Source organism: Pteropus alecto, unplaced genomic scaffold, assembly GCF_000325575.1.
Source record: "Pteropus alecto unplaced genomic scaffold, ASM32557v1 scaffold213, whole genome shotgun sequence".
NCBI classification, from domain to species: Eukaryota; Metazoa; Chordata; class Mammalia; order Chiroptera; family Pteropodidae; genus Pteropus; species Pteropus alecto.
The window spans coordinates 2391068-2397612 of record NW_006434829.1 but is presented as its reverse complement, the minus strand read 5'-3'; positions in this window follow the sequence as shown (position 1 = coordinate 2397612).

Here is a 6545-nt window from a genome sequence, read left to right as displayed (position 1 = left end):
GCGCGCTGCCTTAGGCTCTCCCTGCCCAGCCTCGTGCGGTGCCCTGGTCCTTGTGCCCGCCATTGCCCTGACCCCCCAAAGCCATTTCGATCGAGGCGCCTGCCTAGCTTTACCCCCTGAAGTCCCGTGGAGCAGAGGCAAAAGGTCGAAATACACTCATAATGTATCCATACTGTGCATTTTCCATTCGAAAAATACATTTCTTGAGCGGATTCTGCGCCAAGCGATGATGACTGGACATAACCCCTAGGCCTTAGCATGTTGGCACGACGCGGCGACGGATGAGCTTGCGAAATGTTCCTTTTCCGCAAGCCGGGGGCCCGGCAGGGGCATCGAGGGTGCCTCTGATATCGGGCTCACTCAGAACCAGGGCGGCTCGTAAATTAAAATAATTACTGTGTACCTTGACTCTCTTCGCCTTTTTTCTCTTTATTGCTATTTTCATCCCGTTAGATGCCACTCACTTCAAAGAAAATGATACATTCTCTACAAGATCAAGAAATTTTATTATGACTTGCAAGACTCATATTAAATGATTAAAAAATTATATGCCTCCTATCGACAAAATTGGAAGCGATGTATTATAGGGGGGACTTTCCTGCTTGTTTCCCTCCCTCTCTCCCTCCCCCTTTCTCTCCTCCCTCCCTCCCTCTCTCTTCCATCACATACATCCTCGTATTGTTTCATTAAGAAAGAGAAGAAATGATCAAAGGGGAAAAAATACGATTAGCTGTAGTTAATTCATTCCTGTGCATTATAAAACAGCCGTCACTTTAATTTTGTATTCAGTATTTGAAACTCTGAGCCTCACTTGTGTCACTCTGTCACTTGATCCTTTCCCTAAAGCATCCTTTCCTTTCGATGCCTCAGGAGTCACCTTTTATAATTCGCTGGGAAGTCAGACATTCATTTGAATTTTACGACATCGCTAGAGACCTCTCCGTGAAAAAAGGAATTAGGAGATGCTGATGAAGTCGCATGCAGGAGAATGCCTTCGTCTATGGCGAGGACTGGGGACAGGGACAGCGGTCCCCGGAGTACAGGCGAAGCCGAGGCCAGCAGCGTCCGAGCCGTCACCGTTGGGCACGTGTGCGCCCTCACGCTGGGAAGGGGCCGCGGGGCTGCTCACGCGGCTTCTTAAGGGCCTCGTGGAGGACGTGCCAGCTCTGCTCACTTTTTAGGTTTTAGGAGCAGCAAGAAATGACACAGAAAATTAGGTGGTGTGTTGTCATTCGTGGCGGGGAAAGGGGAACTCTTTCGAGTAACTTCAGATTCCAGGGTCATCTTCCACCATAGACGCTTCATAAAGTTTCCAACGCTCCCTCTCTTGGAAATCCGACGCTGTAAATGCGCCCTTGGTGCCTGGAAGTCATTTCACATCTAAAACCGTGTGCTGTGAAGACGCTGGCCCTTCGTGCCATCGTTCCAAACGCATTTCCCCCGTCTTAGAAGAGCCCGAGGACCTTGGGTGACGGAGCTGAGCACCTACCGACTTCTGGTTACCACTGCCTGGCGTGGCGGCGGGGCAGCCCCATCGGGACACCGCAGCCCTGTTTCCTAAAACCCACCCTAAAAATGAAGTCGAGTGGATCTACCCGTTCTACTGAGTCTCCTCCCGACTTGCTGCTCTCCCGGCCCCGAACCGGGACATCCGGCTCCACGTCCTCGCGCACCCCGGTCGCTGACCGAGTCCGTGAGGGGGAAGGAAGGAGTGTCCAGGTGAAAGAGTGGATGCCTTTTATGTGACATGCCACCCAGCAGCCGGGAGAGCAAAACAGATGTCGGATCAAAGACAGGACGAACCGCGCACGCACGCATTGCTGCTACAAGCACGGGATTCTATGATGCCTCAAAGGTTCAGATGCTCTTTAAGCAACAAAACTTTATTTCACCCACCTTCACGGGTGTCCTTTCAAAACGTGTCCTGCTTCCCTGCTCTTTGAGAGGAGAGGGAAGACTGTGACATCCGTGACATTGCGCTCGGGTGCGTACGAGTGACTGCGTGGGTGTCACCGAGAACGGCCACTATGCCCGTGGGCGCGGTCGGTCCGAGCGGTGGCCTCCCTCGTCCTGCTTGCTCCTTCGCCAGATGGTTCCGAGCCAGCAAGCTTCTGGATCCTTCTCTTTGGTTTTGCAGCTTTACCCCCCAGCCGTGTCACCCCGAGTGTCGCTTCCGTTGCTCTCGGGATGCTGTCTTACGGAAAATTCCACGCTTGCAGATTGGCTTCTCATAAACAACCTTCGTCTCGGAAAATTTATTGCCTGGGATAAAGTTCCCAAAGGGAAGGCTCTCTTTTCTCCTGTCCACCTGGCAACGGGACTCGTGCTAGGGTCGCCAGAGAGCCCAGCAGACGTTCCAGAGCGAACAACCCATTCTGCGGCTGTTACGCACAAAGTGAGAATGAACGGCTCTCAGAACCCAAACGGCCTGACCTTGTCCGCCGGTCACGAGCTTGAAACACTTCGACTCAGGGGGTCCATCCTGGCTTGCAAGGGGTTTTGAAAAATCTCTTAGTCCTTGGTTATGTCATTAGGAAGCACGTTTCTTGTCACAAATTCTATTACTGTTAACATTACTGTCACTATTACTATTTACACCGGCATCCTTGTGCCCTTCTGGGGGATTCTCCTGCCTCCTTCCCATCTAAGTGGTCCCAGAGGGGTCTGTAGGGACGTGACTTTGGAGGTCTCTCTCCAGGGACTGAACTTGAATTTTGCTGGGTGACCAGAACGCCCAGAATTTTGCTGGGTGACCAGAACGCCCAGAATTTTGCTGGGTGACCACAACGCCCCTTTATTTCAAAAAATAAAGACCGTTCCTCGTCTTTCGCGTACTTTCCTTTTCCGCTCGACTTTAATCGCCGTGTCCCCGTTCTGATCCCACGAGGGCCCTTGCTGCAGCTTATACCCGTCTAAATCTCTCCATGTCAACAAAGCCACTTAGCACGTCTGGGTGATTTACTGGCCCAGATGTTACTGAATGTCGGCAGATTTCTTCACCGGTTAGTCCAAGGTCTGGCATTTTCCTCTGCCTGCCCCGCGCATCATTTCCTCTACGTAAAACAAAACGAACTCACATTCAGAGGGTCGGTTGGCTCTTTTCCGAAGTCCTTCTGTTTTACTGGAGAATTTGCCTTTTGTGTCACTCGTGTGATTAGGGAGACTTTGCACCTCGAATGCGGTGATGGAACGTGATGACAGTCCCCACTCTCAGAAAGAAGCTTGTCTTTTATGTGTTTCCATCCAATTTGATTATCATGATTTACTCTGTTCAATTTTTTAAGTTCCAAAATCTCCTTAGAGCTTTACTGGGTCGAAGACGGTCACAATCCCATGACCTCCATGAAGTCATTGGTCCCTTTAAAAATGCAGAGTGAGTATCTCAGTATATTTTATTTGATAATGAACCTTACTAACGATTGCTATTGCTCACACAGTTCCTTAAAATATGTTATCATTTGGCCCTCTGAGAAATTCGCTTCAAAAACCGGTAAATGTCAAATCATTCATTGGGGTTGTCATATTTTTAAATATTGTCTCCTAGTAAATTATAGTTTTCCAAACCGGTTCTTGTTTGAAAAATGAGTTTGCATTGGGTTATGGGTTATGTGTTTTCTTTCTGTTTGTTTTTCAATCCTTGAGAATAAAGATGACAGATGACAAATATGAAAGGAGGTCATTTCAAATCTTTCCTTTGCCTTTCGCTCTCTGTAGGCTGACATTTCTGAGACCTGAAGGAAGCGTAGCTACGATGGCAATAATTATGCAGGACCTGTTCACACGTTTGCTGGAGGACGGGCAGGAAGGGGCATGGGTGTCATGGGCGGCTGATGGGGGGGGGGCCGCAGGAGCGGGAAGGACAGGCTTGAAATACTTTACCACTCGAGAGACTATCAATTAGCTCTGAGGGAGGTCGGCAAAGGGAACGGCGGGTTTATTCAAGGCAGGAGGAAAAGGACTTCTGACCTTGCTACTTGCATTGTGATGTGGGTTTGAGCGTCTTTTTAATTGGCTCCCCCATGACGGTTCTGTTCTGATTTTGAGACTCTGGCACCATGGAGTCCGTGCGGTATCTATTGTGGGTGTGATGAATACCGGGAGGAGAAAGAGGACGTGGAAAGAACATTGGATTCGGGCTCTGAACCCGGGGTTTTGTCCTGGTGCAGCCTGAGCAGGAGAATGCAGCGGAGAGGAGAGAAACGAACAGTTACTTGTCTCTAGATCTAAAATGGGGCCAGAGGAAATCAACATTTTAAATATCGGGTCGCACCTGGCGATGCAGATTACTCAAAGCCTTGATTTTTAAAAATGGGGACCGGATATTCCGATGGTGACGTGTTTCCTGAAAATGGTTTTATCCCAAGAAGCAGAAGAGACAGGCCGGACAAAATCAATTTTTCAAGTCGCACTGAGAGATGGAGCAGTGGACGATTTAGAAGCTCCCGGGTGAACTTGCCCACTAAACCCTCAACAGGTACAAAGGTCCTTCAGCAACACACCAAATGCCATTAAGCTAGGTTCTTATTTGAGAAGGGTCTACACGGAGTGAAAGAAGCAAGGGGCGTCAGGCGCCCGGCCTTGCGACGTGCGGGTCTGTGACACACGTGTGGGTGGCCCCCGTGCAGCGTGACGCCACCTCGGCTCCTCCCACGCGCGTTCTGCCTGCCTTCTGGCTGCCTCGTCTGAAGTCTTGGTGCCCAGAGCGCTAACCGCCCGGGGCGGGAGACAATCGCACACGCGTTGGAGCTTCAGCCGGGCACTCGCGTAAAGGGCATCTGTCAGTTCACCAAGCAGGCACGAGACCCGCCATCGTGAAGTTTGAAATTTCATGGCCGATGAAGATAACGATGACAACAAAACCTGACTCCGCGGCAAAGCAGGAGCATCAGCTGTCTTCCCACCGACGGAAGCCCGTGCAGGCCAGACGGGGCTGGCTCCGCTGCTCAGCTGGCTCCCCCCGCTGATAAAACCACGTCACTGCTGTTTCCTGAATACGTTCTCATTTCATCGAACCCGGAAGCCCGTGCAGGCCAGACGGGGCTGGCTCCGCCGCTCAGCTGGCTCCCGCTCCATGATAAAACCACGCCACTGCTGTTTCCTGAATACGTTCTCATTTCATTGAACTGGCAGAGAAGAGCAGCACCTTGGGTTCAAGAAACGCTAAATTGCCTCCTTTCTGCTCATAGAAAAATCAATTTATCCTTAAGTCAAACTTGATAGTCATTCTGCTATATTGCAAAACACATTTCCGAGAGTCTATTGAGGTTTATGAGACGGCACATGCAGTATTAAAATCTAGCCGGACCTTGGTCGTGCTGCCAGCACCCCAGGATGCCGTCTGCACGTGTGAGTCTCGGGAGCTCAGTGGGAACTCCCCCAGGCGCAGCCGGAATGCCCACCTGAGGTCAGTCAGTGTCCCCCACGGAGCCGCGACAGTAGTGTGAGCTGGAAAGACACAGAGGGTCTTAGACGACGTCCTTAACGTTCGCGGAGCGTGGAGCTCTGCGCCTTGTGGTCAGTTATGCGCCTTATCTCCCCTCCTCGCCGCTAGTTCGGACATGGAGTCTGCCCTGTAAACATCCCCTGCCCCCTGGGCCGCTCACGACGTGGGCCCACCTGCCAGGTGAGAAGAGCCGGGAAGAATTCTCCCCCTGGCACAGGGAGGAAAGAAAGGGAGAGACCGTATAAGCAGCCTCCTGTGGTGCGATTTTCTACGTCTGCTGACACCACTTCCCTCGGCATCCTACAGATCAGTCTCATAAGAACACAAATGGAACAGTTTATTCACTCACCTCAAAACAAAAACCTGTTTTGTGCTACTAAAATTTAGTTACTGGGTCCACTGACACGAATGAGATCGTGCTGTCTATGCTCAGGGACGTTCATCCTAGTGACCTGGAGACCGTGACAAATAAGTGGACTAACGGTGTCGTTTCATGTACTGCAAACTGCTCTTACACACATAAACCTGCGATAGCAGGTCCCGATTAGAAAAGGGTCTCAGGAAGGGCCTCTCGAAGGGGAGATGAAGTTGGCCGTGGAGAGACCTGGAGGAAGAGCTCTGAACACACGACACGGTGCAAGGGCCCTGAGGCCGTAAGTAAGTATGCTCACAGATCAGACGAGCCGATGCGGAGGGCGGTGAGCGTTCATTACCACACATAGTCGTTCCAGCAACTCGGTGAGGTAGTCATTACTCTCAGACCCGTACACATTCTTCTCAAGCTCACATGCAACATTCACCCAGACAGATTACGATAAGGGCCATAAAACACATGTTAAGAAATTTAAAAGGATAGAAATCATATGATGTCTAGCCTCAGACCACTATGAAATTAGACTAGAAGTCAACAACAGAAAGATAACTGGAAAAGCCCAAAATATGTGGAGAGTAAACACATGCTTCTAAATAATACACGAGTCAAGGAAGAAATCACAGGAGAAATTTAAAAAATATCTTGAACTAAATGAAAATGAAAACATATTTATCAAATTTGTGGGTGCAGCCAAAACAGTACTTAGAGGCAAATTTATAGCATTGAACG